At 37.5% G+C, this 8193-nt stretch overlaps 1 protein-coding gene and 1 long non-coding RNA gene across 8 annotated transcripts in view; one reads left to right on the plus strand and one right to left on the minus strand.

Moving 5' to 3' along the window:
- The window catches only part of LOC141457004 (uncharacterized), a 275187-nt gene that overhangs the window by 232200 nt on the left and 34794 nt on the right, over window positions 1-8193 (minus strand). The gene's annotated exons all lie outside the window — the stretch shown is intronic.
- The window catches only part of LOC141457007 (uncharacterized), an 81996-nt gene that overhangs the window by 64476 nt on the left and 9327 nt on the right, over window positions 1-8193 (plus strand). The gene's annotated exons all lie outside the window — the stretch shown is intronic.

The raw sequence follows: 8193 nt of genomic DNA on the forward strand, positions 1-8193 counted from the left end.
AATAGTAAAATAAAGAGCTTCTTGATGATATGTCGCGGCCTTGAAGGCGCATTTCTCGCAAGATAACGCGTATAATGGGGGGTTTGACGTAAAGTGTTTTCCTGAAGACAGAGAGGTTTGATCCCACTGTACAAGTCCATCATAACCTGTTTTAAATCACTTCTTTTCTTCGTTTCAATTCATAAATATTTAATTCTCAGTTGTAGAAAACAACCATGATCAATTACCATAATTTTGGAAATAGCAGTTATCGCTATAGTGTGACACCGCACCCAACACAAATGGATGCGATAGTAAGTAAATATAACAGAAGCCTAACCTAACTTTGTTCTTATCACCTCCGACATAGGAAATATGAAATAAAACGCCAACGAAGTCTGTTATAGTGATATCAATAGGTTCAGGCTTATGACTGAAACCAAATAAAATTATAAATAGTAAGTTTAATTAGGTTTAATTGCGACGAGACCATGCCACAAATTCATCATCTGAGACGAAAAAGAACTTTGACCATCGTAAGACGGGCAGCATGACTGTTTGACTTATTACAGGAGGGGTGCTTAATAATAAGGCGTAAATCCATCCATCAGGCTCCCAAAAATTAAACTCAGTCCTCCTGAAGAAGAAGAATCCTCATTCTACTGAAGACCATAATTGAATGTTCGGTGAACATGCCGGACATCCTGGATAGTGGTCACGAATGTGGATTTCTAAGATGGGAGATTCCCAAGTTCAAATCCCGAGTATAGCTACTTTTTATTAGTTAAAAGACAAAAAAAATTAGTAGTAAAGTAAGTGCTTCCATCTTCGTCCACGTCACCTAACGGTAGTTAGACGTTAAGCCCCGTCTGATAAAATAGGTGATAAACTTTACTTGGTTGCAACAATAAAGACAAAAGGACCATCTCTCCAACCACCTCACAATAATTACTGCACTCAGGAACAGACCGTTCCCTCTATCTTCTGCAGATAACTGGCCTCCTGAATCAGCCCTGTATGGAAAGTTCTAAATTCCATTCTACTAAGCGAGGAACGAACTTAACTCCTCCTAGCTAATTGCTCGTGTAAACCTTTTAATCTCCGGACATGTATTAATTCAGATTAATATCTTTTCTTGACTTCACAGCCTGTACATGGAACTGTACTCAGTTTCATTGTAGAGGTAATGAGCTATAATTACCATAGAGGAGAATATTATTACTGCGGATACAAAACAGGGCTTGGAATCTCTACATTGTTGTAACAGCGTCTTCATATTTTATCCAATTAAATACACCGAACATATTAACTAAAATGTCATTTGATTAAAATTAGTACCTTCTACATTTCCTTAACTAAGCAGTAATTGAGGAAAAATCGCACTGTCAACATTAAATAAAACTTCATTATTAATACAGATTTCAATTATTTGCCTCTAAATCCCCTTAAATGTGCTTTAAAATGTGCAATGCCCTTCTGTCTATTTAATGTTTACAGTAAATTGAAATGATATAAAAGTTGATAACGAAAAAATGTTAAGTACTACACTTGAAAATTATATTTACTCAGATCAACTGCAATAAAATTTCGTGTAGATAACAGTTTTAATGCTCTAATAAAAATAATTCATTAAAAAAGAAAAAAAAAGGTAAATTGTTGTATTCTCAGAAAACTTTTGGTTTATTGACTTAAACGGAAACTTTTTTTATAATTTGTAAAATAAATTGCTGATAATTTAATGTAGTAGCAGATTTTAGGTATTGGTTATAATTGGAGAAGGGCTATTCGGTAGCTGGAAGTTACGTCCGCTTGAAATAAAAATTAGAGTTCTCACAAATAATTTGAGGGAATGGAATTTTTTTTAAATTTACTTGGGAATTTAAATAGCTGAGCCAGAAACAAGCAAACAGTTTGACATCTAATCTCGTTGAAGGAGAAATCGCCCAGTAATCGCATTCTATTTCAGCCAACTCTACCCTGTCACTACACTGTTGGACGCTTTCTAGGAGATCGTATAGTAGCCACTGTAGTCTTAGTCTTTAACTGCAATTATGAGAGATATATGCAGACTAAACTTAGTGAATTAGAAGGTTGTGAAGATGTACGACTGGAAAATGCACGGTATAGGGTGGAGGAAACGGTAATCAACTTGACACCTGCAAGGGATATGAGCCGTTTGTAGTGATGATTCTTTCAATTTAGTTACTGAGCACCCCTTGTGGCAGCAGTTTCAGAAAGACACTAATTATTGGAAGGTTCCTTGGTATCAGTGAAAGATTATTTGTGTTAGCAGTTCAAGATCAAGGAAGAAGCAAGCTGTGCCTAAGCTGGGTTAACAAGAAGTAAGCTGTAGTAATTTTGAAAGAGATATAAGGTATTAAAGATTGCGTGCTGTAATTTCCTTCATACGAGGGTCGTTTGAAAAGTCCGTGCAAAGTCAGAGAGATAGCACCACTGGCGCGTATCGAGGTTATGTTTAGTTAGTAGCATCTCTTGGAAGAACACACACCAAGTTTCATCCAGATCGGTCTATTTCTTTGTGTTTGGCATTCGTTTGAATCGAGGAAGTCGAGTTATTTTCAAAAAATGGACGAAAAAGAATTTCGTGTGTTGATTAAACACTACTTTATGAAAGGCAAAACGCCTCAGGAGACTAAAGAGAAGCTTGATAAACATTATGGTGACTCTGCACCTTCGATTAGAACAGTTTATAAGTGGTTTCAAAATTTTCGGAGTGGCCATATGGGCACAAGTGACGCTGAACGTTCTGGACGCCCTGTTGAGGTTACTACTCCAGAAATCATTGATAAAATCCATGATATGGTGATGGATGACAGAAGAGTGAAGGTGCGTGAGATTGCTAGTGCTGTGGGCATCTCGAATGAACGGGTACATAATATTTTGCATGAACATTTGGACATGACAAAGCTATCCGCAAGATGGGTGCCGCGATTGCTCACGCTTGACCAAAAACGAAATCGTGGGAAGTGTTGCAAGGACGGTTTGCAGCTCTTCCAGAAGAATCCGCAGGACTTTAAGCGTCGTTTCGTCACTGTGGATGAAACATGGCTACATCACTACACTCCTGAGACCAAAGAACAATCTAAACAATGGGTTACCAAGGGGGAATTTGCGCCAAAAAAGGCGAAGACCGTTCCTTCGGCCGGAAAGATTATGGCGACTGTCTTTTGGGATTCGCAAGGAATAATCCTCATCGACTATCTGGAAAAGGGTAAAACTATTACAGGTGCATATTATTCATCGTTATTGGACCGTTTGAAAACCGAGCTGCAAGAAAAACGCCCACGATTGGCCCACAAAAAAGTCCTTTTCCATCACGACAACGCACCAGCTCACACCTCAGCAGTTGTGGTCGCAAAATTAATGGAAATAGGGTTCCAACTCGTTTCACATCCCCCCTATTCTCCAGACTTGGCTCCCTCGGACTACTATTTGTTCCCCAATATGAAGAAATGGCTGGCGGGAAAAAGATTTTATTCAAACGAGGAGGTGATTGCAGAAACGAATGGCTATTTTTCAGACTTGGACAAATCAAATTATTCGGAAGGGATCAACAAACTAGAGCAGCGTGTATAAGCCTAAAAGGAGACTATGTTGAAAAATAAAAAAGGTTTACCCCCCAAAATTAAGTAGTTTTTATTTTTGCACGGACTTTTCAAACGACCCTCGTATTTCTAATGGCTGTATTTCCTGTTCTATTGGTGTAAACTCTGCAAAACCATAGGCAATTATAGTACCCGTTTACCCCTACAATTGTGCACAATTCCAGCTTTCCAGCTGTATTTTTGTAGAAGATATGAGGAGATAAAGTTTAGGTGCCTTACATTTAACGCTAATAACTGTTTGTTTAAACTGTAACATAACTCTTACTTATAAAACTGACTAACAATAAGTTATATGGTGTTATTATTTTCTTAGAGACGTTTTATCTTAGATAACGCTGACTCGCTTACTGTTTCTTTGAGGTATTAACTGTGTTGCATCGTTATTCTCTAGACGAAAAAAAAAAAAAGAAATCTATCAAAAATATCAATGTGTAAGTTGACTTCTTAAGTCCAAACATAGGTCGAGATAGGTTTTATGTAAAAAAATATTATGGAGCAAAGCGATTATCTTGGTACTAGAAATTGTAGCAACAATTCAAAGCCTTCTTGATGCGATGTGTTTAAATATTGATAGGTTAATAACGAGTGTTTACTTCCTTTTAAGGAAAATAGAAGTTCGTGTTTCAGAAAACTTTGTTAAAAGAAAATCTTGTTTATTTATGAAAACTTCGTAACAGGTCATGAACAAAAATAAATAAGAAAAAAAACAATTTTTAGTCAGAAACGTTAACGGGCCATCAAGCCAGTTTGCTAATAAAGCTCAGCTTTGGCAACAGCGCTAAAACGAAGTGTAACAACGTCACGGAAGCTTAAAGTGCGATACATTAATATTGCCCAGCATAATCTGAGGAACTTTGTTGGTAATACGGTAACACCTTGTACAATATATCAGGATGTATTTCCTTGTTTTTTTCAGTCCTTTTTATATATTTTGTTGAAAGGTAAAGGGAGGACTTTTTTAAGAGAATACCCTACAACTAATTGTTATAAATATATGACTGACTGTTGAGGATAGAGGAAACCTACGTTCTTTGGAGGCAATAAAAGAAGCCGGTCGGTTCTCTGTCCTTAACTAATTACCGAGCGAACGAGAGCGTACAGGAGGAGAGGTTGGGTTGAAGTTTATAATAGAACGGAAGCCGGTAGATGGTGCGTATTACATAAAGCGACATGTTGACTCCTGGTGTCCCATCACACTGTAAACTCAATATTCTGTAGTAAATCTCTGTATTCTTATTTAGTATATTCGAGCATAACTTGGGGGAACAAGCAAACTGCGGTTCTTGTTCACAGAAAATAAAATCAAGTGCAGACTCTACTCTGACAATTACCAATTACCTTCTAACGTTTAAATTAACTCCAAAAAATAAAAATATAAGCATGAAGTTTTAGAGTCTTAGCAGGCAAAAATAAAGAGTTGGTATCATTACGCTGCAGTTCAACAATTAAGCGATTTAGATGGTTAAACAGCATACAAAATACCAAAACATATTTAATAGGTTAACGTAAAATGATAACCTATCTACAAGTAATATTATAACCGATTCAAGAAGGTTAAGATGTGTTATTCCTCCATATTAAGGATTTAATGGCTGATTACGCTAACATGATAGCCTATAAAATAGCTTTTCGTGTTTAATCGCCCATTAAATTAGTAAGATTAAACCCTGGGTCGGATCTCATTTATTTTATTATTTTCTTAATATTAATCATTTTTATGGTTTACTTTCTTCGAGCTTTCCGATCTCCTTTGTTAAAAGGAAAGTGACAAGATAATGGGTATTTTAACTCTCCTTTATTTATGAAGACCTCGTTAGGTGGACATAAAAATAATTGTTATCAACTTTGAAGTATGGTTTTTGTTTACACTGTTAGATAAATCATAAAGAAGAAAAATAACAATAAACTTCTATTTTGCTAAAAAGTTCGTTCAGACTCTACCTACATCTTTTATATTTTAGGGAAATTCTCCTCTTATAGGATTCACATAAGAACAGAACCCCAATTCTGTTTTAATTACCACTAAAACTCAATTTTTTTTTTTAGTTCAAATTAGTACTGGGAGTGCCGCAGGGGAGTATACTTGGTCCCGTTCTGTACACAGTATACACATCAGACATACCTGTACAACCCTCTACACTACACTGTACATATGCAGACGACACAGCCATACTAGCCACAAGTACACGTCCTTCATCAGCTTCATACAAGTTACAGGCACATTTACATAAAATAGAATCCTGGGCATAGAAGTGGCGGATTAAAATGAACTCACAGAAATGTCAGCATGCCACGTTTACTCCTGTCCACCTGTCCTATTCAACAGCAATCCTCTTCCTTGTACAGATCTGGTGCGCTACCTGGGGCTCTACATAGACTAAACGACTCACGTGGAACCCACATACTAGACTTAAAAGACAAACAATGACAAAACGTGCGAAACTTCTTTACAGACTACTTGGACGACGCTCTAAATTGTCCATAGAACTCAAACGCTTAATATACAACACTATTCTCAAACCTATGTGGACTTACGGACTAGAGCTGTGGGGTTCAGCCAAACCTACAAACATACTGACTGTACAGACATTTCAATCAAAACTCCTCCGACAGATAGCTGACGCTCCTTTCTACATGACTAACCTCACCCTTCAACCGACCTCATAGACCCACAAGCCAAGACTAAATATCAAAAATTCCATACTGCATTCTCTACTTGCTCAAATCCTCTTGTACAGTCTCTCGCCTCCTCTGACATCCGTAATACTCCTCGCCGACTGAATCGCCAATGGCCCCGCGACTTCCTTGAGGTCTGAAGAACTAAATCTCTCCTCAAATGTAAATCTCAATTCTTTATAATATATCTACTTGCCCTTTACTTAAGCAAGATGGGCGGAAGTATTGTAATCGAGTCAAATGAGACCAACCCTACAATCGGGTAATCGTGTCGGATGGTTTCAGATAAAATGCATAATGTTTGGAACAGGGTAACAGGAAATTCCAACAATAGATTCCTTTATGTAGCTACAATTTATTTGTTGGAAAAAGATGTTAATAGCTACGAAGTGTGAGAATCCGATCCAAAATACGACACGTAATTTCGGGATACATGAAGTCCTGCCAGGAAAAATACGAGGGTCGTTTGAAAAGTCCGTGCAAAGTCAGAGAGATAGCACCACTGGCGCGTATCGAGGTTATGTTTAGTTAGTAGCATCTCTTGGAAGAACACACACCAAGTTTCAGTCAGATCGGTCTATTTCTTTGTGTTTGGCATTCGTTTGAATCTAAGAAGTCGAGTGATTTTCAAAAAATGGACGAAAAAGAATTTCGTGTGTTGATTAAACACTACTTTATGAAAGGCAAAACGCCTCAGGAGACTAAAGAGAAGCTTGATAGACACTATGGTGACTCTGCACCTTCGATTAGAACAGTTTATAAGTGGTTTCAAAATTTTCGGAGTGGTCATATGGGTACAAGTGACGCTGAACGTTCTGGACGCCCTGTTGAGGTTACTACTCCAGAAATCATTGATAAAATCCATGATATGGTGATGGATGACAGAAGGGTGAAGATGCGTGAAATTGCTAGTGCTGTGGGCATCTCGAATGAACGGGTACATAATATTTTGCATGAACATTTGTACATGACAAAGCTATCCGCAAGATGGGTGCCGCGATTGCTCACGCTTGACCAAAAACGAAATCGTGTGAAGTGTTGCAAGGACGGTTTGCAGCTGTTCCAGAAGAATCCGCAGGACTTTAAGCGTCGTTTCGTCACTGTGGATGAAACATGGATACATCACTACACTCCTGAGACCAAAGAACAATCTAAACAATGGGTTACCAAGGGGGAATCTGCGCTAAAAAAGGCGAAGACCGTTCCTTCGGCCGGAAAGATTATGGCGACTGTCTTTTGGGATTCGCAAGGAATAATCCTCATCGACTATCTGGAAAAGGGTAAAACTATTACAGGTGCATATTATTCATCGTTATTGGACCGTTTGAAAACCGAGCTGCAAGAAAAACGCCCACAAAAAAGTCCTTTTCCATCACGACAACGCACCAGCTCACACCTCAGCAGTTGTGGTCGCAAAATTAATGGAAATAGGGTTCCAACTCGTTTCACATCCCCCCTATTTTCCAGACTTGGCTCCCTCGGACTACTATTTGTTCCCCAATATGAAGAAATGGCTGGCGGGAAAAAGATTTTATTCAAACGAGGAGGTGATTGCAGAAACGAATGGCTATTTTTCAGACTTGGACAAACCCTATTATTCGGAAGGGATCAACAAACTAGAGCAGCGTTGGACGAAGTGTATAAGCCTAAAAGGAGACTATGTTGAAAAATAAAAAAGGTTTACCCCCAAAAATTAAGTAGTTTTTATTTTTGCACGGACTTTTCAAACGACCCTCGTAGCTGACCACTTCATTTTTATTATAATATTTAATGAGAAAAAGAAATTTTTACTTTTTATTAGAAAATAAAAATTATTCTTTGATAAAAAGATATTAAGCTTTAATATAGAACGTTGTTTATTATGTTATATGAACGGTTTACTTTAAAATTAATTTCTTAAATAATTTATTTT

The sequence above is a fragment of the Rhodnius prolixus genome, unplaced genomic scaffold (assembly GCF_049639745.1).
Source record: "Rhodnius prolixus isolate KJV_2025 unplaced genomic scaffold, Rpr scaffold_10, whole genome shotgun sequence".
NCBI lineage: Eukaryota > Metazoa > Arthropoda > Insecta > Hemiptera > Reduviidae > Rhodnius > Rhodnius prolixus.